The 25081-nt window shown below is 44.7% G+C and overlaps 1 protein-coding gene and 1 non-coding gene across 4 annotated transcripts in view; one reads left to right on the forward strand and one right to left on the reverse strand.

Moving 5' to 3' along the window:
• IL1R1 (interleukin 1 receptor type 1) overlaps positions 1–25081 on the forward strand; it is a 133442-nt gene that overhangs the window by 38341 nt on the left and 70020 nt on the right. For 2 of the 3 annotated variants that reach the window (XM_059891220.1, XM_024998607.2), the window contains exon 1: positions 5342–5684. The exons of the other annotated variant lie outside the window; for it this stretch is intronic. The gene's annotated coding sequence lies outside the window, so the exon portion shown is untranslated. Of the gene's footprint in view, positions 1–5341; positions 5685–25081 lie in introns of those variants that run through there. 3 annotated transcript variants of the gene reach the window in all.
• LOC112448931 (small nucleolar RNA SNORD86) lies at positions 6964–7048 on the reverse strand. Its single transcript, XR_003037389.1, has one exon. It is a non-coding gene; the product is annotated as a small nucleolar RNA SNORD86 (small nucleolar RNA).

Raw genomic sequence — 25081 nt, forward strand, 5'->3', positions numbered from 1 at the left:
TGGCTCCCTCTCTCTCTCATTTTGTTCTAATATTTATTTATTTGGGTGCATTGGGTCTTAGTTGTGGCGTGCGAGATGTTCGTTGTAGAGCGCAGACTCTCTAGTTGTGGTACATGGGCTCAGCAGGTGTGGCACGTGGGCTCTAAAGCACGTGGGCTTCCAAAGTTACGACTTGCAGGTTTAGTTGCTGGCAGTCTGTGGGTTCTTAGTTCCCTGACCAGGAATCAAACCCATGTCCCCTGCATTGCAAGGCAGGTTCTTAACCACGGAATCACTGGGGAGGCCCCTGTAGCCCTCTCTCGTCTGCATTCATGACCCCCCAGGAATGTTATCAACATCCACTTCCATACTCTCTGGTTCTTTTGGCTAATGCTCACTTGGTAATTTTTTTTTCTTCTTTTTTGATTTCAGATTTCAGCTTTGCTTTTTAATCTTGAATTTGCTTTTTGTGGGTGTGTGGAGGAAATGTATTCCTTCCATCCACCCTGTCTCCTCTCTTGACTTATTACAGCTGGAGGGTGACCACACCCAGCCTGGCAGCCGCTTTCATGGGAAGAACCAAATGCAGTGCCCGAGGTTTTCCATTGGTGACCCCTCTTCAAATTAACCCATGTGTCATGAAGTGTGGGTGTTGAGGAAAGAATTCAACTCTGCTAACTGCATTCTTCATCTTGCTCAAAAGAAAGAGATTTGAAATGCTTTCATGAAGTCCTGCTTCATTAAATTTGCAGTATTCTGCTTAATGGAGCTTCCCTGGTAGCTCAGACATAAAGAATCTGCTTGCAATGCAGGAGACCCAGGTTGGATCCCTGGATGGGGAAGATCCCCTGGACCAGGAAATGGCAACCCATTTCAGTATTCTTGCCTGGAGAAACCCATGGACAGAGGAGCCCTGTGGGCTACAGTTCATGGGCTCTCAAAAAGTTGGACAAGATTGAGTGACTAATATACACATTCACACTTTGCCTAATCGCCTCATCATAGCCCCATCAAACAGGAGATTTGGTGAGCTTCCTGAGGCTTGGCTTATTCTTCGTCTTAGTTATCATGGCTCCATTAAGTGCTGAAGACAGTCACTGTAATAATCCATCTGGCATTTTTCCTGTTCACTAATCTTTGCTTGCACAACCCCTGAGACCCAGTGATGGCTGTGGGAGCTGTCTGGAGGTAGGAAGTACTAAGGGGTGGCCTTTTCCTAAGAGGCTTGGTAGGAAGCTGGAAGACAGAGTGTGACTTAGCGGTCTGGGACAGTCATGGAGATGATCTGACTTTTTGTGTGTCATTGCCTGGAATGGGAGTGAAGTCAGCCTGCAGGCTTCTGACCAGATCCTCCCAGGGCCTGACCACAAAGGTCATGGGCAGCCGTTGGCCATGGCATGTTGATGCTCTAGCTGAAAGGGACAGAGGTTAAACTAACAAAATGTGGCTCTGGAAGGCACTTCAGAGAACGTTTGGACCGGTGCTGCCCAAACTTTACCGTGCACCCGCAAATCACGTGGGAATCTTATTAAAATGCTAATTCTGAGTCAGTTGTTCTGAGGCAGGGCCTGCGAATCTGCATTTCTAGCATATTTCCTGACGATGCCCGCCCTGGCTGGTGGCCACACTTTGTGTAGCATGGATTTAGATTACGCTGTATTTTTTCCCAGAGGTAGAAACTGAAGTCCAGGGAAGTGAAATTGACTCCTCAAAGCCACCTTCGTGAAATTAAAAGTGTCAGTCGCTCAGTTGTTATGACCCCATGGACTGTAGCCCGCCAGACTCCTCTGTCTGTGGAATTCGCCAGGCAAGAATCCTGGAGTGGGTTGCCATTTTCTCCTCCAGGGGATCTTTCCTATCCAGGGACTGAACGTAGGTCTCCTGCACTGTGGGGAGATTCTTTACCATCTGAGCCATCTTAAGTCCCCCATGAAGTTAAAGCAGGCCCTTTTACCAGGTCTCCTGGGGCCCAGGGAGGTGTCTGTTTAATTACCAAATTAACTACAAAATTGCTGAACCTAGTAAAACAGGGTTCCCATCCTTTCTTAAGGACCCGTAGTACATGGCAGGAGAGGTGAGGTCAGATTCCAGGTCTGGACATGCTTGCACAGGCACACACACGTGTGTATGCGTGCACATGCACATTCCCATGCTTTTCTGCATTCTCCATTCTCATCAATTTTGATATATAGGGAACATGTGGACGACACATGGATTAAGGAAACACGTGAAGCACATGGATTATAGCCACATTCCAGGTATTCTTAAATGCAGATTCATTCTGAACGTGTAAACTTTTCCGTAGAAGTATTCGGGGGGAAGATATGAGTTATTTCTGACCTATGAAGTAGAAATACGGCGCTCCAGAGTTCTGCAAAGGCCATGTTGCTGATAAAATTGTATCCTAGTGATGTCTTCGAGAGTTTTCATGGTAAATGCTCCAGGTTTTGCTCAGTGAGTTCTGAGCTCCAGCCTTTATAAAGGATCCTGGAGTTTGGGGATTTTCCGTAAACTTCTGGTATTGGATTGTTATTGCCCGGTATGACTAATTTTTCCCCCTGAACTCTGTGGGGCAGGGGGGACTAAGCAACTTACAAAACCCAGTCGGGAGTGTGTATGTGTGTGTGCATGTGTGTGTGTGTCTCCTTGCTGAGAAGTGAGCAGGAGGAAGGGAGATGTTGTCTGGAGTGGAAAAGAGGATCAGAAACGTCCTGGAAACAAAAATCTTTCCTCTCCACTAAGTGTTGAATAAAGATGAACTGATTAGGGAAAAATTGGGAAAACAAACTCCTGTTTTGGGAGGCAAATATCAATACCTACAGTGGGTTAAGCCTGTTAGTGTCTCATCCACGGCCTCCCCATCAGCCGGGTAGTAAGTTTCTTAGGGACAAAAGCTGGGTCTTCCTGATTTTGTTGCTGTTGTTCTACCAAAGAGCATAGGGAGGGTCTTGCCCCTAGTGGGAGCCAGAAACATCTCTTCAGTGAAATGTCATTCACCTCCAGCATTTATAGGACCTGGCCAGCAGCCTAGAAGGTACTAGAGTATTTCTGAAGATCTAATGACTCAGATCATCAGTAGGGCTGCCTCTGGAGCTGGGGGTTGATCAGGTCCCTGAAACCTCAGCTACTCCACGTTGGAGGAAGGGTGGGGACTTCTCCCTGCCCCTCCTCACCCTAGACCTTTGAAGGTTGTTGCTGTTCAGTCGTTTAGTTGTGCCTGACTCTATGCCACCCCACAGTTGCCTTTCCTCCACTGTCTCTCAGAGTTTGCTCAGATTCATGTTCATTGAGTCAATGGTGCTATCCAACCATCTCGTCCCCTGTTGTCCGCTTCTCCTCCTGCCCTCAATCTTTCCCAGCCTTAGGGTCGTTTCCAATGAGTCGGCTCTTCTCATCAGGGCATCTCAGCTCTTTGAGTGAGGTTATGTCTTTAGCAGTCCGTTCATGCACCAGATGTCCAGGGCCTGGATGCACCCATTAAGATAGGTTAAAAATGTCAGTGAAACTTCTGCAGGAGTGGTCCCCAACCTTTTTGGCACCAGGGTAGGAACTGCTTTTGTGGAAGACAATTTTTCCACCAACTGTGGGTTGTAGGGGATGGTTTAGGAAGGTTCAAGCATGTTACACTTTTTGTGCACTCTATTTCTGTTATTCTTACATCAGCTCCACCTCAGATCATCAGGCAGTAGATCCCAGAGGTTAGGGACCCCTGGACTACAAGCATGTTGCCTTAACCTCAAGACTATTCTGTTTATTTCCTAATGTTGAAAGCCCAGTCCACTGAAGTTCAGGTGGACCATTTGGTCTCTCAATTAAAGCTCATTAAACTACCAATTAATCACAGCTACTTGTAATTACCTAGCCTGGGAAAGTATTCTGGGAAGCCCTTCTGGAACGGCTATCGAGAAGGGTGAGGAAATTGCACCCTCTCTGAGTACATACTCCCTGTTCCCAAATAAACAGCACAGGTGCCTGGAAAGAAAGAGTGAGGCCAGATTGGACTCCACCCAGGCTCCACCCTACCTGGCTGAGGGATCTCAGGGAAAGCGTTTGCGTTTTCTGTGCCTCAGTTGCCTGATCTGTAAAATGGGCTGAAAGAATCAAAAGTTCCTAGAAATGCACCTGATGCACGGTAAGTGCCCACTCTTGGCGTCTCTGTTATTTTTAGGGAGTGGAACCATGGGTTTAGAGCGTTGGGCATCACCCAAGATGTGGAAGGGGGTACTCCTACATGAACCTTGGTGAAGACCGGAAATGTGGGGAGAGGGGGTCAAGGAGGAGGGGGGAGTGTTGTGTCTGAAAGGGCATCACATTCAAGAGGAGAAGGGGAGTTGGGTCAGGAGGGTAGCTGCAGAACCCATGCCATTTGAATGTTGCCTTTTTTTAAGAGGTTTTTTTTTTAATGTGGACCATTTTTACAGTCTTTATTTAATTTGTTACAATATTGCTTCTGTTGTTTATGTGTTGGTTTTTTGGCCGCAAGGCATGTGGGGTCTTAGTTCCCTAACCAGGGATCAAACCCACACTCCTGCATTGGGAGGCAAAGTATTTAACCATTGGACCACCAGGGAAGTCCCTGAACATTGTCTTCTGGAGTCAGTGGTGGCCCATCTGAGTGGGCACAGAGAATTCTTTTGAAGGGCAGTGGGGACAAGGTGGAGAGGTGTGCAGAGCCTGCTGGGGGTGGGCCTTGGGTACCAGAATATAAGCTTTGGCCAGTTTGGCCCTTGTGTTTCAGACTATGAGTAGGGCTCTGATAGGTGGGACCTGGGTTGTGTTGAGAACATGAATCCAGGTGTGGGGTGCAGGGGAGCCCCTGAGAGATAGTCAGAGGAGGGGTTCGGCAGCCCCCTCTCTCATGGATGGGATCAAGCGGCTCCAAGTGGGAGCCAGAGGCTCGGGCTGGGACCCCATCTCCCCTAATCCCCCTGAGTCCAGGGATGACCAGTGGGTCTCCTCCCCTCCTGGATGCTTCAAGAGATCCCTGCAGGGTCCCCAGGGCATGTGGCAGAGGCAGTGGGTGCATTAGGAAGAGATCCTCCATCTGAAACATACACAAGCTTGAAGGAAGGGTCCTTCGGTATTGCTGGGAGCTCACATCTGTGGATGTCGTTAGGAGGAGGATCTGGAGGAGAAGAGGGAGGAGGTGGGAGATCCAGGCCTGGCTTTGACTGGTTCAGACTCTGATGACGGGAACTCTGACAGACTGGATGGCCCGGGTCTATGGCTCCGTCACTTGAGAAGAGAGACAGCCTGTGAACTGTTAGCAGTGAGTGTTCAGTGGAGAGTGTGGTATTTCGAAAGGGCTTGGCACGTTTTCTGAATGTTTCTGGCTGGCGGCCCAGCTCTGAGTTTCCTGTTCATAGCTCCCTCCATGTGTCACAGCTGAGGATTAAAGCTCTAACAGGCGTCATTGGAGCCCACTTTCTCCTTTCGCCCGGCCTCTGCACAGCTGGGTCTTCTGACAAGCTGTGAGGCCTCGCCCTCCTGTGTGCTGAGCAGCCCTGGAGCTCTCTAGAAAAAGAAAACCGCCATCAGCAACCCCATTCAGGGCTGATTTTCGAGATGCACTCTTGTTTTTAATAACCACCGTCAGTTCAGCGGGCTTCACAGGTGGGAAAAGAAACGCCGCGGGCTGAGCCTGAGTTACCGCCTCTGGTGGAGCCAGCGGTTCCCGCAGCCTCCAGTCGCGAGGAAAGGAGTGGGTAAGATGATGGATTTGCACGTTAGCTTTTGTTTCTGCATCCCCCCCCACCTCCTTTTCCCTTTGTTTACTTATACGCTGAAGTATTTAGGAAGGAGGAATGGAGTCTGATAAAACTGACAGCATTGTGCTGTTTTTTAAAACAAGATGTGAAGGATTTCTTAGTGTTATGTGGCTCTGTAGGCATATTTAAAACCCTGAGTGTGCCTGTGAGCCCTACTAATAGATCACCTGTGATTGCTGCTGTTGTTATAGTCGCTCAGATGCGTCCGACTCTTTGCAACCCCGCAGATTGTAGCCCGCCAGGCTCCTCTGTCCATGGGTTTCCCAGGCAAGAATACAGGAATGGGTTCCTATTTCCTTCTCCAGGGAATCTTGCTGACCTGGGGATCAAGGCTGCATCTCCTGCATTAGCAGGCAGGTTCTTTACCACTGAGCCGCCTGGGAAGCCCCATCTATGATTACATATGTTTTATTCTATGGAAGATTAAGAAATATGTGGGAGATATATGACTATATACTTCCTCTTAGCCAGCAAAGGCTTCTCTGGTGGCTTAGATGGTAAAGAGTCTGCTTGTAATGCAGGAGACCTGGGTTCCATCCCTGGGTTGGGAAGATCTCCTGGAGAAGGAAACGGCAACCCACTCCAGTATTTTTGCCTGGGGAATTCCATGGACAGAGGAGCCTGGTGGGCTACAGTCCATGGGGTCGCAAAGAGTCGAACATAACTAAGTGACTAACACACACAGTCATATACATCATGAGGTTTAAGTGAAGGATATTGTAATGCCCTTTTTTTTAAAAAAAATTGTTTTTTAAATTTGTTACAATATTGATTCTGTTTAATGCTTTGGCTTTTCCCCTGGAAAGCATGCAGGATCCTAGCTCCCTGACCAGGGATGGAACACACGCCTCCTGCATGGGAAGGTGAAACCTTAACACTCAACCACAAGAGAAGTCCCTGTAAAGTCCTTTTAGAATGCTGTAGCTGATGGCAGAATCAAGACTTACTTTATGACTTTCCTTTATGCTTCTACGACTCTAGAGTGGCATCATCTCAGCCCTTGTTTGGCTGAGGGCATTGCATTACTATAAAATGACATGACTGATTGCATTTAAGATTATAATATATTGTATCATCAAGACTTGTGCATGCTTCCTTCCACAAAGACTTACAATGGAATCTTGAAAACTTGCGTGTGGTTTTTGTTATTGTTGCTATTTATTGGTTTTTATTTTTATTGGGCTCTGGAAACTGAGTCCGTTTGCTGGGCCCAGGGAATCACTCAGATACCAGGACTGGCCATCACCTCCAGAGCAGAGGCCTGCGTAGGTCAGGGAGTCCTGGTCAGACAGCACTGTATTGAGCAAGCTTTTTCAGAGGCGTTGAAAATATTACACCTGAAGTTGTAAGGAGACTGTAGGCTCTCAGGGGATGGTCCATATTGTCTTATTGAGTGAGAGTTGCTCAGTCATGTCCGATTGTTTGCGATCCCGTGGACTGTGGATCCATGGAATTCTCTAGGCCAGAATACTGGCGTGGGTAGCCTTTCCCTTCTCCAGATCTTCCCAACCCAGGGATTGAACCCAGGTCTCCTGCATTATAGGTGGATTCTTTACCAGGTGAGCCGCAAGGGAAGCCCAAGAATACTGGAGTGGGTAGCGTATCCCTTCTCCAGGGGATCTTCTCAACCCAGGAATTGAACTGGGGTCTTCTGCATTGCAGGTCGATTCTTTACCAACTGAGCTATCAGGGAAGCCTTATTGGACACCCTTGACCTCCATATACTCTCTAATAGTGTTGTTGGGTCAGTCAGAATTCAAGCAGTTTAAGGAAAGAAGAAAACAAAATGAGGTTAACCTTTCAATTCAATTTAAATCTCCCTCTTGCTCTTTTGCCAAATGTGACTTTCCATGGTGGCTGTGAGCATATGAAGGGCTAGACGGTGGAAAGGACAGCTGACAAGGTGCAGTGAGTGACTGGTGGTCTGGTGAATCACTGTGTCCACCTACAGGTGCCTGGGGGCCACCCTGTGTGTGCTGGGGGCGGGGGAAGTCTGTGTTCCACTGGAGGTGGGCGGGTTGCTGGGGAAAGAGGAGATGTGCTGTTTGGAAGGACTGGGGACATTTCTGATTTGATTTTGATCATTTGATCTTCCTGATCGCAGTGATGAATTTTCTTTATTTGAAAATGTACTTTTTTAGAGTTTCTTCAATATTTTTTCTAATTTACTTTATATTATTATACTTTTAATACTTTTCACATTTTTTAAACCTAAATGTTAACTTAGATATTAGTACATTTTATTTTTTTATTAAAAAAATTTTTTATTAGTGTATAGCTGATTGACAATGCTGTGTTAATTTCAGGTTTACAGTAAAGTGAATCAATTGTATATAAAGCTGCTCTTTCAGATTTTTTTTTCTCATATAGGTCATTACAGAGTATTGAGTAGAGTTCTCAGTGCTATACAGTAGGTCCTTGGTGGTTATTTTATATATACTAGTATGTATATGTTAATCCCAGATTCCCAATTCATCCTTCCCCTCTTTTCCCTTTGGTAACCATAAGTTTGTTTTCTATGTAAGTGAGTCTCTCTTGTTCCATGAAGAAGTTCACTTGTATAATTTTTATATTCCACATCAGCGATATCAAATGGTATTTGTCTTTCTCTGACTTCACTTAGTATGATCTCTAGATCCATCCACTTGGCCACAGATGGCATTATTTCATTCTTTTAATGGCTAAGTAGAATTCTATTCTGTGTGTACCCATATATACGCCACATCTTCTTTATCTATTCATCTGTTGACAAGCTGTGAGGAATTTTGAAAGAAGCCTATGGACTGTCTCTACTCAACAGTTTTTATTTTTTATTATTCTTTATTATTCAGCTTTTATTCTTTAACACACAAACCTTTTGGGGCACTGTGAAGTTGCTGAGGAATGAAACTCTCAGGCAAGATCATGGAGTGGCTAAGATCCACTCTCTGGGTCATCCCAGTGCACTAGCCCCAAGCATCCAGTATCGTGCATCGAACCTGGACTGGCAACTCGTTTCTTACATGATATTTTACATGTTACAATGTCATTCTCCCAAATCTTCCCACCCTCTCCCTCTCCCACAGAGTCCATAAGACTGTTCTATACATCAGTGTCTCTTTTGCTGTCTCGTACACAGGGTTATTGTTACCATCTTTCTAAATTCCATATATATGCGTTAGAATACTGTATTTATGTTTTTCCTTCTGGCTTACTTCACTCTGTATAATAGGCTCCAGTTTCATCCACCTCATTAGAACTGATTCAAATGTATTCTTTTGAATGGCTGAGTAATACTCCATTGTGTATATGTACCACAGCTTTCTTATCCATTCATCTGCTGATGGACATCTAGGTTGCTTCCATGTCTTGGCTATTATAAACAGTGCTGCGATGAACATTGGGGTACACGTGTCTCTTTCCCTTCTGGTTTCCTCAGTGTGTATTAAGTCTCGTCTTTAAAAACATATACAGACAACACATGCTCATGGTCAAAAGGACAATTGAAAAAGAATATATAGAGATGAATTAAAAAGGTAGAACATAAAAACCTAACATTGTGAGATAAATACTGTTAGTGTTTGGGTGGGTGTGGTTTTCTCAAAACACATTTACATTTTGGAAAAACCATGCTTGGACTGTCCATGCTGTTTTATCACCTGCTCTTGCCTTTCAGCAGTATGTTGTGAGGGTCTTGTCCTGCTAATGAACTTCTTCCTACAAAAGCTTTTTAATCACATGACATAGATGAGTTATTAAATCATGTTGGTGTATTTGAGTTTTTTCTTTTCTATTATTAACATCCTACGATGTTAATCCCTACGAGCATGGGATCCTATGCATCTCTTCCTTATTCTTTCCTTGGAATAATTCCCAGAGGTCCAGGGCATCAGCATATTTAAAGCTCTCCATTCTGTTACTCAATTAATCTAGGAAAGTGCTAGTCATGTACACTCCCTCCAGCACTGTATGAACACTTTTTTCTCACACTTTCACCAGCATTGGGTTTTTCACCTTTTTTTTTTTTTTTGAAGTATTCTAATCTGATAACTGGAAAGGAGTCTTCTGTTGTCTTAATTTGCTTTAAGGACAACTTTTTGTGAAACCTCTGGCTTCCTATTCTGCCCCTTTGGGTTCAGCTTTGTATCTTTTTTTGGTTAGTCATCATCAAAGCAATCCTCACTCAGAGTAGCTTTTGCCAACCTAATTTCTGTGGTCTTTGACCTCATTTGATATCTCTTAGTAAGCTCACTGAGTGTGTGGGGGAGTTGAATGCTTTTGCTGACTTTTTACCATTTGAACAACCCAGAGCAAACTCAATCTTTTATCTCCTTTTTATCTATTAAATTTAGAGATAAGGACTGGCTGTCCACCCCACCACGTGATTGAACTGGGGACATAAAGGGAAAGGCTAGAGGAATGTTCTTTAAATAGAAAAAAAGTGAAAATACCGAATGGTATTATTACTGTTGTTATTAATATGAAGTTTATATATAGCCTCACCTTATAAAGTGTCTAGTTTTCAGAGAGCTGCGTGCTGAAATTTTGATGATGTTGTCGAAATAGTTCTAAACTTAACAGTTCTAAATTTCAACATATTTCTTTGTTCTTAGATTCAGTAGCACAGGGACATTGAAGATGGATTTATTTTATTGCTTGCTTATTTGTGTATGGGGTTGTATGCTAGTCTTCTCACATTGCATGGTCACCATCCACTTGCTCTGCTCTGATCCCCAGTCAGAACTTTTCAAAGGCAGAGCCTGGTTTTATGTGTTCCTTTCTTTCCAGGTCCTGGTTTGGGGTCTGACACCCTTTGAGGTGGGGCATAAACATTTTTTGAATGAATCCGCGGAAGTAAGCTAGAAACATTTTAACCCAACTCTCCAGGGAAATGATTATCACCCCCCCCCACCCCACCCCCCCAAGAGGAATTACGGAAGATTCAAAAGCGGAGCTTTTTTCCTGGGGTGCATTGACTGTTTTATTTGTTTAGTTTAGTGTGGGTTGGTTTCTGTTTCTACTTAGTACAACTTTAAAGCTCTGAATGGATGTGAAGCGGATGCATTCCAACCAGGGGTAGAACCAGGAGAATGGAGATGGCGGCTTTAGTGAGTGCAAGTCCCATGGGCTTGCCACAAGTATGGAAGGCTTTATAGGGGGTACAGGATTTCACTCTGACCTCAGTGGTCAGCTGTTAAAATCAGGGTCAAGTACACGTTCAGCAACGGTTTGACACTTACAGTGGATAAGTAATAATCATGGCAAATAACCATTAGAGCACTTCCTTAATGTGGGACCCCCGGTTCTGAGTGCCCTGTGTATGAGGGAGTCCTTATTATCATCTTACTTTGCAGATTAAGAAATGGAAGCACAGAGATGTGATTTGCCTGAAGTCACATCAGTTAATGCACGCCTGGGGTTCACACACAGCCTCACTCTAGAGTTCACGGGCTGCTGGACTTGAGGGATGATGAATAAAAACACACGGTTCATGTGCTTTTGAACAAATAGCACACAATTTAAAAGGCTTTAAAAGCTTTAAAAGCCAAGTCTTTCTCATCAATAGGTGACTGTTACTAGTCTCTTCCACCTCTTTCTCACTGGATCTGTTCTCTCTTTGGAGAACCAATGGGGGATTGATATGCATGTAGATGTATTAATATATAGGTATTGAAATAGCTGTTTCAGTCTCCTGTTGGTTATATACCTGTCTGTCTATATCTATCTAGGAAGAGTCTTTTTTTTTAACTTTTTATTTTATATTTGAATATGGGTTATTAATGGGCTTCCCCGGTGGCTCAGTGGTAAGGAATCCTCCTGACAATGCAGGAGATGTGGGTTCCTTCTCTGGGTTGGGAAGATACCCTGGAGAAGGAAATGGCAACCCACTCCAGCATCTTCGCCTAGGAAAACCCATGGAGTTTGGTGGCCTACAGTCCATGGAGTTGCAAAAGAGTCAGACGCGACTTGACTGACCAACTAATAGCTGACTAACTATTTTGTGATAGTTTCAAGTGAACAGCCAAGGGATTTAGCCATACATATACATGTATCCATTCTCCCCCAAACTCCCCTCCCATCCAGTCTGCCACGTAGCACAGAGCAGAGTTCCCTGTGCAGTACAGTAGGTCCTTGTTGGTTATCGATTTTAAATACAGCAGTGTGTACACATCCATCTCAAGCTGTCTAACTATCCCTTTCCCCCAGCCAGGAAGATTCTTATAACAAGGTATGGATTAGCTCACGCCATTATGGAGGCTTGAGAAGTCCTGGGAGCTGTGCTCTATAAGCTGTAGACCCAGGAAAGCAGATGGTATAGTTAGAAGGCCAGAGAGCAATGGTGTAGACTCCTGTCCAGTCCGAAGGCTTAAGAATCAGAATTGCCAAGTGCAGGAGAAGATGGACGTCCTTGATCAAGTTTTCAGGCAGAGTTAATTCAATCTTCCTCTGCCTTTTTGCTCTATTTAGGTCCCCAAGGGATTGGAGGAAGCCCACCCACACTGGAAAGGGGGCTATTTGCTTTACTCCGTTCACCAATTCAGGTGCTAATCTCTTTCAGAAACACCCTCACAGACACACCAGCTATCTGGGCATCCCATGGCCCATTTCAGTTGACACAGAAAACTAACCATCACACACTAAGCACATACACTCTTCTGTGCGTGGGTGCATGCTAAGTTGCTTCAATCATGTCTGACTCTTTTCAATCCTATGGACTATATAGCCCACCAGTCTCATTTGTCTATGAGATTCTCCGGGAAAGAATACCGGAGTGGGTTGCCATGCCCTCCTCCAGGGGATCATCCTGACCCAGGTCTCTTGCATTGGCAGGCAGATTCTTTTCCACTGAGCCACCAGGGAAGCCCACGCTCTTCTGTACTTGGTTCTAAATCTGCATCAAAAAGGCTTCCTTTTAACCTTTTGCTGACTCAAGTTGTTTGCAGTCTTTTGCTATTACAACCGATGTTGCAATGAATAAGAAATAGCCCTGCCTGTGTCATTTTGCAGAAGTGCTAGCAAGAGTATTTGTTGGCTGAATTCCTAGAAGTGGAACTGCCAGGTCAAAGGCTGAGTGGGTTTGTGATTTGATGTATATTTCAAGATTTCTCACCTGTTACAACAGGTTGTAATAATTAACACCCCTGCCAGGAATGTTTGAGAGAGTATTTCCTCATGTGCCTACCAAAATAGGTATACTAGCAAACTGGGGGCTGTTTTTGTTGTTCTTTGTATTATTTAGCTTTGGTGATCTTATGGGGGAAGCAGTTAACTCAGTGTTTTTAAATTTTTCATATCTTACATAACAGGATTTTTAGACTTTATTTTTTTAAAGATTTTTTTTTTTAATGTGGACCATTTTTAAAGTCTTTATTGAATTTGTTACAATGTTGCTTCTGTTTTACCTTTTGGGTTTTTGGCCACAAGGCATAAGGGATCTTAACTCCCTGGCCAGGGATCAAACTCATACACCCTGCCTTGGAAGGTGAAGTCTTAACCACTAGACTGCCAGGGAAGTCCCTAGACTTTATTTTTTGAGAGCACTTTTAAGTTCACAGCAAAATTGAGGGGAAGGTAAAGAGATTTCCCATATAACCCTTGCCCCACATGTGTATAACCTGCTCCGTTGTCCACATGCCCCCTTCCCAGAGTGGTTCATTCCTTACAACTGATGAACCTACACTAACACGTCATTATCACCCAAAGTCCAGATAGTCTGCCTTAAGATTCACTCTTGGTGTTGTATATTCTGTGTTTAGACAAATGTAGGATGACATGTGCCCATCATTATAGTAACACACAGGGCATTTCACTGTGCTTTACCTGTTCATCTCTCCTTCCAACCCCTGGCAACCCCTTAACTTGTTACTGCCTCCTTAGTTTTGGGCTTCCACAGTTGCTCAGAAGGTAAAGAACCTGCCTGCAATGCAGGAGACCCGGGTTTGATTCCTGGGTCGGGCAGATCTCCTGGAAAAGGCCGTGGCAACCCACTCCAGTTTTCTTGTCTGGTGAATTTCAAGAGGGGAGGAGACTGATGAGTCAAAGCTCCTGAGTCACAAAGAGTCAGACACGACTGAGTGACCAACACTGTTTTCACGCTTTTGCCTCTTCAGATTGTAAATGTTATGTAGCCTTTTCAGGTTGACTTCTCTCACTTAGGATTTTGCATTGACGATTTCTTCATGTCTCTTCATAGCTTGAGAGCTCATTTCTCTTCAGCACTGAATAGCATTCCATCGTCTAAATGGACCACACTTAATTTATCCATTCACCCCCTGAATGGTATCTTGGCTGCTATCAAGTTTGACAATTATTAATAAAGCATCTATTAAACGTCCATGTGCAGGTATTTGTGTGGATGTAAGTTTTCAGCCCCTTTGGGTAAACATCAAGGAGAGTGACTGTAGGATCCTACAGTAAGAGTGTGTTTAGTTTTATAAGAAACTGTCAGACTGTCTTCCAAAGTGCTGGCACCTTTTTGCCTTCTCACCAGCTGTGTTGAGAATTTCTGTTGCTTCACATCCCTGACGGGATCTGCTGTCAGTGTTGTGGATTTTGGTCGCTCTGTTGTTTAGCTGATAGGTTGCGTCTGACCCTTTTGTGACTCCATGGACTGTAGCCCACCAGGCTCCTCTGTCCATGGGATTTCCCAGGCAAGAATGCTGGAGCAAGTTGCCACTGGTCATTCTAATATGTGTGTAGTGGCATTGAGATCGTTTTAAAACCAGCTGTGATCACAGCAGTTGTTTTTTAAGCCTTGTGGGTGTCCACCCATGGGGCACCACGGTAGGGCAGAGCAATCTGATTGCAGCCTTCGAGGATCACATGGAGGGGCTGGGCAGTAGCCTGAGTTGAGGGTGTGATAAACATCGTGAAAGACACAGATGGCTGCTGAGACAGTGGCGAAGGGCTGGGTGTGAGTCACCTGGTAATGGGGAGTCCTTGTGAGGAGGGGTGAGGTCTGAGGCAGAGGGGCAGTGGGATTTGAGCCCCTTGGAGAGGAGAGGAAGCTCAGTATGTGGGGGCTGAGTGAGTGGGAGGGAGCTTAGAGATGGAGGCAGGGGCCAGATCACGGTGGTGTAGACAGTGGTGGGGCCATGATGCAGAGCCTGGATTTCATTCTGAACTTGCCAGTCACAGCCTGGGGAGATGATGCCTGCGTGTGTACAGGCTTACCTCCCAGACCACAAGTGTTCACCTGTGTGACATTAGGCAGATCCAGTCCCTCTGTGCAAGTGCTGGGGGATGTTGTTGTATTTATGAAAGACAGTGGCAGGCTGGCACCCAGGACACGGCATTCTCTCGCCCAGCCCTGAATTCCTGGGCGTGTGACAAGCAACAGGTGCTCTGCCTGAACCTGGAGGCACAGACATTCCACAGAAGCACCCTCTACCCTCCCTGGAACGAAACTCGTGCACCAGGGACTTGCTTGGCATCTCAGCTTTTACTAAATTAGCCAAGGGTTTTAAGAAATGGTTCTTGAACTTTCAGTCCAGGCTGAGCCTTGTGCTCAGTGCTTCTAGGGTTAGGAGGAGGAGGACGGGGAAACCCAGAGAGGAGGATGGTGAGCGGTCGCTTCTAGTGCAGCCTCAAGACAGAATCAAATGTCAACGCCAGAAGGAAGGCAGGAGGGGGCGGGGAAGGGGCCCAGCCGCTCTGGCTCCAGATGAGACGGGAGGCCTTGCAGAGCACTGTGGGAGCTGCTTGCAGGGGCTTGAGCTTCCCTTCCGTCCTTCTGGGGAGAGGCAGGTAATGTGTTCCTTCTATCTTTAGAGGTGAAGAAAGGCCTCTTTCCTCAAGGTCATGGGGTAGACCAAGGATGGAGCTGGGACTGGCCCCTAACAGTGAGCTCCCTGGGTGCCCAAACAGATCAAAATCCCTCAGCCTCATCACTGGAGGAGGGCTCTCTCTCTGTAGCCTGCGTGCTCTTTCACTCTGGCCTCTTTGGTTGCATTATTATGGGGTTGCTCCGTTTCTGAGTCTGGAGTGTTGGCAGGACCCTGCAGAAGGGCTGGACCACACCCTCAAATGCCTGATGGTAGGGCTTGAAGCTCAGAGATGCATCCATCTTGTGAAGAAACACAAGGAACTGAGGTCAGGTGTTTTTGGGTGGGCTCTCGGGGTCCTCCCTAGGGCACACTGGTCATTTGTGGCCAGAGCAGAGTGGCAATTAGTGTGTGTGTGTGTGTAGGTGATGAGTCTGGAATGAAGGATTTAGGAACTGCTGATCAAGAAGATGTGTTCAGGGATGCAGGTTTCCATGGAGATAGGACTACCTGGGCAGGAAGTCAGACAGCTGGGAGATCAGTTAATATCTCAGGGAGCTTTGCCTCCTGGTCCAGGGTTTGTTACCGAGGAGAAGGGACTCTGCAGGTGAATTCCAGGTGCTTGACCCAAACAGAGTGGCCCAAACGAACACAACATGGGGCAGAGGCTGGGACTGTCTAGTAATAAAGCATTAAATAGTCACTCAATTGTATCTGACTCTTTGCAACCCATGGACTGTAGCCTGTCAGGCTCCTCTGTCCATGGAATTCTCCAGGCAAGAATACTGGAGTGGGTTGCCATTTCCTTCTCCAGGGGATCTTTCTGACCCAGGGATAGAACTCAGGTCTCCCACATTGTAGGCAGATTCTTTACCATCTGAGCCACCAGGTAAAAGATGGTGGCAGTCAAAAGGACAAGTACAAAGGACAAGTCCAGAAACATTTATAAAACTGGAACTGCATCTGTACTAATTATAATTGAAATCACTATTTTAGGATTCATAGACTTTTAGGCTTTTTCTGATAGCTGTGTTCAATCTATGTCAATGATATGACCAGCTTTTTTTTTTTCCTTTCAGATTGCCTTTATTATTTTTTTAAAATTTTTATTTATTATTATTATTTTTATCACTTCACTACTTTATTTTTTTTTACTTTACATTATTGTGTTGGTTCTGCCACACATCAACATGAATCCGCCACGGGCGTACACATATTCCCCATCCTGAACACCCCCTCCCACCTCCGTCCCCGTATCATCCCTCTGGGTCATCCCAGTGGACCAGCCCCAAGCATCCTGTGTTGAACCTGGACTGGCGATTCATTTCTTATATGATATTATACATGTTTCAGTGCCATTCCCCCAAATCGTCCCACCCTCTCCCTCTCCCACAGAGTCCAAAAAACTGTTCTATACATCTGTGTCTCTTTTGCTGTCTCGCATACAGGGTTATAGTTACCATCTTTCTAAATTCCATATATATGCGTTAGTATACTGTATTGGTGTTTTTCTTTCTGGCTTACTTCACTCTGTATAATAGGCTCCAGTTTCATCCACCTCATTAGACCTGATTCAAATGTATTCTTTTTAATGGCTGAGTAATACTCCATTGTGTATATGTACCATAGCTTTCTTATCCATTTGTCTGCTGATGGACATCTAGGTTGCTTCCATGTCCTGGTATTATAAACAGTGCTGCGATGGACATTGGGGTACATGTGTCTCTTTCCCTTCTGGTTTCCTTGGTGTGTATGCCCAGCAGTGGGATTGCTGGGTCATAAGGCAGTTTTATTTCCAGTTTTTTAAGGAATCTCCACACTGTTCTCCATAGTGGCTGTACTAGTTTGCATTCCCACCAACAGTGTAAGAGGGTTCCCTTTTCTCCACACCCTCTCTAGCATTTACTGCTTGTAGACTTTTGGATCGCAGCCATTCTGACTGGCGTGAAATGGTCCCTCATTGTGGTTTTGATTTGCATTTCTCTGATAATGAGTGATGTTGAGCATCTTTTCATGTGTTTGTTAGCCATCTGTATGTCTTTGAAGAAATATCTATTTAGTCCTTTGGCACATTTTGTGATGGGTCGTTTATTTTTCTGGAGTTGAGCTGCAGGAGTTGCTTGTATATTTTTGAGATTAGTTGTTTGTCAGTTGCTTCTTGCTATTATTTTCTCCCATTCCGAAGGCTGTCTTTTCACTCTGTCAGTTATGCCAACAACATATTCCACCGTGGTCACAGAGCCAACACATTCCACAACCATGAATATGACTCCAAAGTTTGTTGTGGTTTCCCTCATTTCATTCCTGGACTTAGTGAGAGGGCAGACTTGACGGGAAATCTGGGACAACTTTTCTCAGACCTTTTATTACCTGGCTCTCACTCGCTGGCCCTTTGATCTCTTTGCTCTGGGCTGATTTTTTGTCATCCTGTCCTGGAGGGGCCAACAGAGCCTCCAGCTCCTGAATGAGCCAGGATCAGCCATCATCCTGCCGCTCCTGGCAACATCTGGGTGCTTTACAGACATCTCCTGTGCTCTGTACACAGGCTTTACTATTATCAATGTGTCCAAAGGGAGATGGGGCTCAGGACCGGCAGGGACAGGCGCTGCCACCTCCTGATGATGGCAGATGAACGGCAGCATCCTCAGCCGGGCTCCCAGTTGAGCTTCACGCTTCATTGTGCTGACATGATGATGAGACTCCAAGAGGCTAAGTTCTAGTCAGTGAGCGGCTCTTTTTGCAATGTATTTGAACTCCTATTTGTAGAAGTGCTGAAGCTGTCAGAGTTTGTTCACATGAGAAATATAATTAAGGCTCCCGTCTACCATTTCTGATGAGAGTTTTAAAAAGGCATTATGTGCAGGGTTATTTTCTAGCCTCTGAAATGACCTGCTGATAATTTTTAAGCTGAAATCAATACCATACATGCAATAAAGTAAAAGTTCAACCATAGTAGGAACTCAATAGATATTTCTCTGGAAGGTTTAAACATCCCCTGCCTGAAATAGGTGAGAGAAACCTGGTTTCACAGATCATACCATCTCTCTGTTAATGAATAATCTGTACACCGATAAGATGATAGAGGACAAATGTTAATGAGTATGTAGAGAAAAAGGAACACTTGTGCACTGTTGGTTGGAAGGTAAATGGGTGCATCCACTTTGGAAAACAGTATGGAGATTCCTCAAAAAGTTAAAAATTGAACTAGCATATGATCCAGCAATTCCACTTCTGGGTATATATCCAAAGGAAATGAAACTGATATCTCAAAGGGATACCTATGTTCCCATGTCCATTGCAGCATTATTCATAATAGCCATGACATGGAAACTATTTGTTTGTCAGTAGATGAATGGATAAAGAAGGTGTGGTATATACTGGACATACAATATTATTCAGCCATGAGAAAGGAAATCCTGTCTTTGGCAAGAACATAGCTTGAGGACGTTAAGCTAAATGAGATAAGCCAGACAGAAAGACAAATACTGTATGATATCACTTGCATGTGGAATCCAAAAAGGCTAAACTCAGAGAAACAGTAGAGTGGTACTGCCAGGGGCTGGGGAGTAAGGAAACTGTGGAGATGTTGGTCAAAAGGTACAAACTTCTAGTTATAAGATGAATAAGTCTGGGGAATGTCCCTGGTGGCCCAGTGGTTAAGATTTTGCCTTCCAATGCAGGGGGTGTGGGTTTGATCTCCAGTTGGGAAGCTAAGATCCCACATGCCTTGGGGCCAAAATACCAAAACATGAAACAGAAGTAATATTGTAACAAATTCAGTAAAGACTCTTAAAAAGGGCTCCACATCAAAAAAAAAAAAAAAAATCTTTAAAAAAGAAACACATTTGGGGATCCAATATGCAGCATTGGAAAAGACCGTGATGTTGGGAAGGATTGCAGGCAGGAGGAGAAGGGGGTGACAAAGGATAAGATGAGCAAACTCTGGAAAACAGTGGAGGACAGGGAAGCACGGCATGCTGCAGTCCATGGGGTCTCAGAGAGTTAGAAACGACTTAGCCACTGACCACCAACAAATGGACAGCATGCAGATTCTGGCTAATGTATTGTATACTTAAAAATTGCTAAGAGAGTAAACTTTGAAGGTTCCCACCTACAAAAAAAAAAGAAGTGGTAATTATATGATGAGGGGAGGTATTAGCTGACAGTATGGTGGTGATATTTGTCAGTATTAAAATGTATCAACACATTGTACAGTCCTAAACTTACACAAATGTAATACGTAAATCGTATTTTGATTAAGCTGGAAAACAAGCAACGTAATAAACTGTAAAATGATGTACAAAAAATGACAGCATTTCCTTCCTGGAGAGAAAATGTATGATTCTTGTCAGAGGTGATGGAATGGGTATCTATTTGACTTGTTGATTTAAAAAAATCTTATGTGATACTTGCCGTGACAACCTCTTTTGAATACATTTCTCTCAAGGTTTAAGCGCTTCTCTAGATGAACACAGTGGGTTACTGAGCTGACTCATAGGGAGGAGAGGTTACATTTTTGCTCTTGTAATGATGTGGGAAATCGCACCCCACATCACTCACCAGGCTTAAATATTTCTCATCAACCTCAAATTCTGAGATTTACTTAACTGCAAGATCAGAGTTTTAAGATTCCGCTCCCCGCCCCCCCACCCCCCGTTATAATACTGAAGAAATTTAGGTAATGGGGACATGGTGGATAGAAACTAGGTTCATAGGAAAGTGAAAAATGCTGGGGTGGGGTGGAGGAGGGGTGGTGGAGACAGACACTTCCTTTAGTCTGGAACTGATATCTGGATCATAAACTGTTGTTCTAGGGAAAACTTCTGGGTGTGAATAAGTCCCTGGAGCTGGACTCTCTTCCTCTGCCTGGACCCTGTCTGCCCAGTCAGTGTAGAAAATGGTGTGGCTGCATTAGGGGACCCACTCAGCTACATACAGATAGAAGAAACATCACCCTCTATGATGTAGGTCAGTGTTTGTCCGTCTTGATTTCCTGTTGGAATCACCTGGGAGCCTTAAGAAATATCGGTGCCTCAGCCCCACCCCCAGAGAAGGCAATGGCACCCCACTCCAGTACTCTTGCCTGGAAAATCCCATGGACGGAGGAGCCTGGTGGGCTGCAGTCCATGGGGTCGCTAAGAGTCAGGCATGACTGAGCGATTTCACTTTCACTTTTCACTTTCATGCATTGGAGAAGGAAATGACAACCCACTCCAGCATTCTTGCCTGGAAAATCCTAGGGACGGGGGAGCCTGGTGGGCTGCCATCTATGGGATCGCACAGAGTTGGACATGACTGAAGCGACTTAGCAGCAGCAGCAGCAGCAGCAGCAGCCCCACCCCGAGAGGTTCTGATGGAATAAGACTGAGACACAGCCTGGGAAGAGTTATTTTTTAAAAAAATACTCTCTGGGGGTAGCTGGTCTAATGCAGGCTGAGAACCACTGACCCGGGAAATAGACAGCCGTAATTTCTGTAAATTGCCCAAGTCAACAAGAAGCTGGCTAGCACAAGAGTTGTCCTGAGTGATTGCTAAATCCCTCTGCTGGGGGAATTTAGGTCCATTTCCCAGAAAGCTTATCCCCGGACATGATCACGGGCTCTCTGTCCTGTCCATGTGGTTTGAATTTTCTAAGGGACTGTGGGTATAAGCAGTGTGAATGGAGTGCTTTCATTCATCGGGCAAAGATGTAAACATCTGCTCTGCTCCAGCTATGGCCAGTCAGGGGAGAGCTTACCTTTAAGCACCTGATGAGTATCAGGGAGAGAAGAACTCAGCCATACAGAATCTGGGGTGCTGGTGCTACAGGGAGGCAGAAGGGAAGCCAAGGGCTCAGAGGAGGTGGAGATGGTCACCCTGGCTTCCCCTGGCTGGAGGGGTGGGAACTACCCTAGAATGCCCTCTGAAAGGGGCATACAATATAGACGATGGGCCTGGGAGGAGGAGGAAGAGGAGGAGAAAAAGGAGGAGGAGGAGGAGGAGGGAGTCTTGAGCTGGAGGAAGACGAAGGATGACATTCTGGGTAGAAGGAATGAGGGAGAAATGGTAAAACTGGCAAGGAGACTGGTATGCGATTTGACCTCAGCCTGGAAGCATCCAGGCAACAGGGAACTTTGTCAGAAAGATGGAGTTGAGGGAGGCAGGGCAGGTCTGGAACAAGAGCAAGGGTTCTCGGCTTTATCCAGAGGAGTGGGGCACCCTGTGGGGGTGGGGTTTGACTGCCAAGACCGAGCAACAGGCAAGTCGGGGCTTGCCTAGCATTATTTATCCAGCTAATCTGGATGCTCTAGAAGAGAAGTCTCGGTATAAACATCTCATTTGACAAAATGAGAAAAAAGCCCCTTTAGGTTGTGCATGTCCGTTTTGCAGCCACAAGGTGGGTGGGTTTTGCATCAGGGTGGGTCAGACTTCTCCTTATCCCTGCCTTATCCATCTTTCCTTTTCTCTACTTTTTTCTTCCCCAGTCCTCCTCCTGAGGGAGAAATTGAAGAGCTTCCCACACATGTACTCTTGTCTCAAATAGTAACAGTGAAACTGAAAATAAAAAGATTCTCTGGTCATTAAGAGGTTTGATGGTTTGCACAGTATTTATTTCAGTTTTGGCCATGTTGACTCTTACGTAAATATGGTAACTGCTTGTTTAAAATTCTTTTCACAATACAATAATCACATTGAAAGTCAGTCAGGTTTTGGCACAAATGGCCAACATCCTTCTGCCAATGATGGTTCTCGATTAATTTTATTGCCTCTAGAAGTTCATCAATGTATTTTGAGAATTTTATTCATAAGAAAATGTTGCTAGTGATTCTGTCTAAAAGGGGAAGAAAGAGAGGGAGTGATTTCTCTATAATTGAGATAACTTTGTCTAAGTCCGATTTTAAATCATCTCGGAGGTAGAATGGATTGGTCGTTACCAGGGGCAGGGGGTGGGGAGGATAAAAATGGGTGAAGGGGTCAAAATGTAGAGTTCCAGTTATAAAATAAACAAATTCTGGGATGTCACATACAGCATAATGACCATAGTTAAGAATACTGCATGTTTGAAAATTGCTAAGAGATTAGATCTTATCACAGGAAAAGAAATTTGTAGCTGTGGGTAGCAATGGTTATTCACTAGGCTTGTGATCATTTTGTAATATATACAAATATTCAGTCATTTTGTTGTACATCTGAAACTAACATAGGATGTCAATCATATTTCAATTTAAGAACATTTATTTGCATCATGTTCTAGACATTGGAGCATTCCTCCCTCCCCCCCCCCCGCCAGCCCCACACACAATCATCCTGAAAACTCTTGGGTCCACTTTTTCTCTTAGCAGAAGAAAGGGGTGAAATCACAGTAGCTGACTTTCTATGTTTGTTCCTAGTGTTTTCTATATTAGATAAATTTGCATATCTAGAGTTGATCAGTTTTGCTTCTTACTGTTCTCATGTATAATCCATATACATATATGTATATAGTATAATTCATAATCCCATGGCAATAGGTGTTTGACCTAGTTTGAAAGAATCTGATCACAAAGGAGGAAGGGAAAAAATTACTTTATAAAGGGAAGGCTTATTTGCATATGAATCATAGCTATGTAACAAAGTCAGAAGATAAAATATTGAAATATTTAAATATTTGGGCAATGTTTCCCATATCTTCCTGTTTTCTCATCAAACCACATGTCCAGTTTTGGACTGGAAAGGCATCTTTACTCTATGCTTGAAATCATAACACCTTCCCCACTTGTCTTTTGGGACCAAAAATAACTGCACAAAGCACCTACTATGTGCCAGCTGCAGCAGTAAGCAGTTTACTTGTATGTCCACCATCCTGGCCAGGTGGGCCCTGTTATCCCCACGTGACTGATGGGAAACTGAGGCTGACATAGCCCTGTTGGAAAGAGTAGAGCTGGAGGCACCTTGAGCCTCCAGTGTGAAGTGTTTATGGCATCCCCACCACGCATATTTGTGGCTTCGTTCTTGACATTGCAACAGGATGCTTGCATATGCTACTGTTGGTTACCTCCGATATCTCAGATCTTTAAACAGTTGCCACTGTCTTACTTCAGTCACTTCCGCACTGATAAAGCCGTCTTCCAGTCTCCATCCTAATATTCTTCTCATGTGTTCCTTGCCTCTTTATTTCTTTAGGTGAATCTTGCTGTGTTCCACAAAGGACGTGAAGCAGCTTGTTGCTTGTGGATATGTCTTTCCAGGTCTGCATGGCCCCTTGGGGATGTGTGATGTGGGTTTCTCAGAGACACTGCTATGTGTTGGGGCAGGTGGCACAGCTGAGCAGAAAACATCCTGAGCACTTGAGTTTCAAGAATTACTCTCATTTATTGAGACCTTGAAAAGGGGCTAAAACTGTTACCTCCTGGGAGTTTTTCTTCACAGTCATGGCAAAGGATGTGTTTGGGAAGTATTAATATCATGAAAAGAAATACAGACACAATTCTTTTAAAATTGCTCCTAGTAAGTATACAGCTCAGTACCAAGGAAATGTTTATAAGAAGGTAATGGTAAAAGCTGTAATTTGGTGCTGCAGTTAGAACTTTCTTTCAATAATTCAAGTATATCTAGTTAAAACATAAGCTCCTTATGGCACTTCAAAGATATGCCTTTAACCACAGAAGCCTCTCAATCACTTTGTGCTGTCATGCCAAGCTGGGATATTTACTATGGAAACCAAATTGCACTTTCTTTTTTTGTGTGGTACTTCTTTTTTTTTTTTTTTTTAAATTGGGGTATAGTTGCTTTTCAATGTTGCATTGGTTTCTGCCATGCAATGAAGTGAATCAGCTGTACACATATATGCCTTCCCTCTTGGACCTCCCTCCCAGTCCCCCACCCCCAAGCATCCCACCCCTCTAGGTCATCACAGAGCACCAGGCTAAGCTCCCTGTGCAACACAGCACTATTTCACACATGGTGTGAAACACACAAATAGCCATCTATTTCACACATGGTGGTATGTACTTGTCAATGCTCCTCTCCCAGTTCATCCCCCAGCTGTGGCCAAAGTCTGTTCTCTACGTCTCCATTTCCACCCTGCAGATAGGTTCATCTGTATCATTTTTCTAGATTCCACGTATATGCATTGATATATGTCACTGAGGTTTCTTTCTAGAAGCTAGTCTGATGTAGAGAAATTTAAAACAATAAACTGGCAATAGCAGAAAAAAATATTTTCTAAGTTTCAGCAGATTAAAGGATAGGCAACATAAGAGAAAAACAAATATTGCACTTACTTTGATCTGCTGAAAATCGGAAAATAAATTGTGTGCAGTTGGCGGGTTAATGTTTTAAATCACTGCGTCAGACTAACTTCTGGAAAGGAGACCCAATGACACAGTTGCACAATGTGATTGTAACTTCCCCGAAGTGCCAGGTGTCGAAAGACACCCTCTTGGCCTTGGCATGGACAGAATCTGGAACATCTTAGCAGAAATTACATAACGAGAGCAGACCCAGAAATCTTGGCTGTAAACCACTCTCATGGTCATAAACCATTCATAGGCCCCCTGTGGGGGCTCCTGTGGGAACTCGGGACCCGAAGCCTAGTCCTGAGGTGGCTCAGTTGGGACACCCCTGCCCCCA

Source organism: Bos taurus, chromosome 11, assembly GCF_002263795.3.
Source record: "Bos taurus isolate L1 Dominette 01449 registration number 42190680 breed Hereford chromosome 11, ARS-UCD2.0, whole genome shotgun sequence".
Classification (NCBI taxonomy): Eukaryota; Metazoa; Chordata; class Mammalia; order Artiodactyla; family Bovidae; genus Bos; species Bos taurus.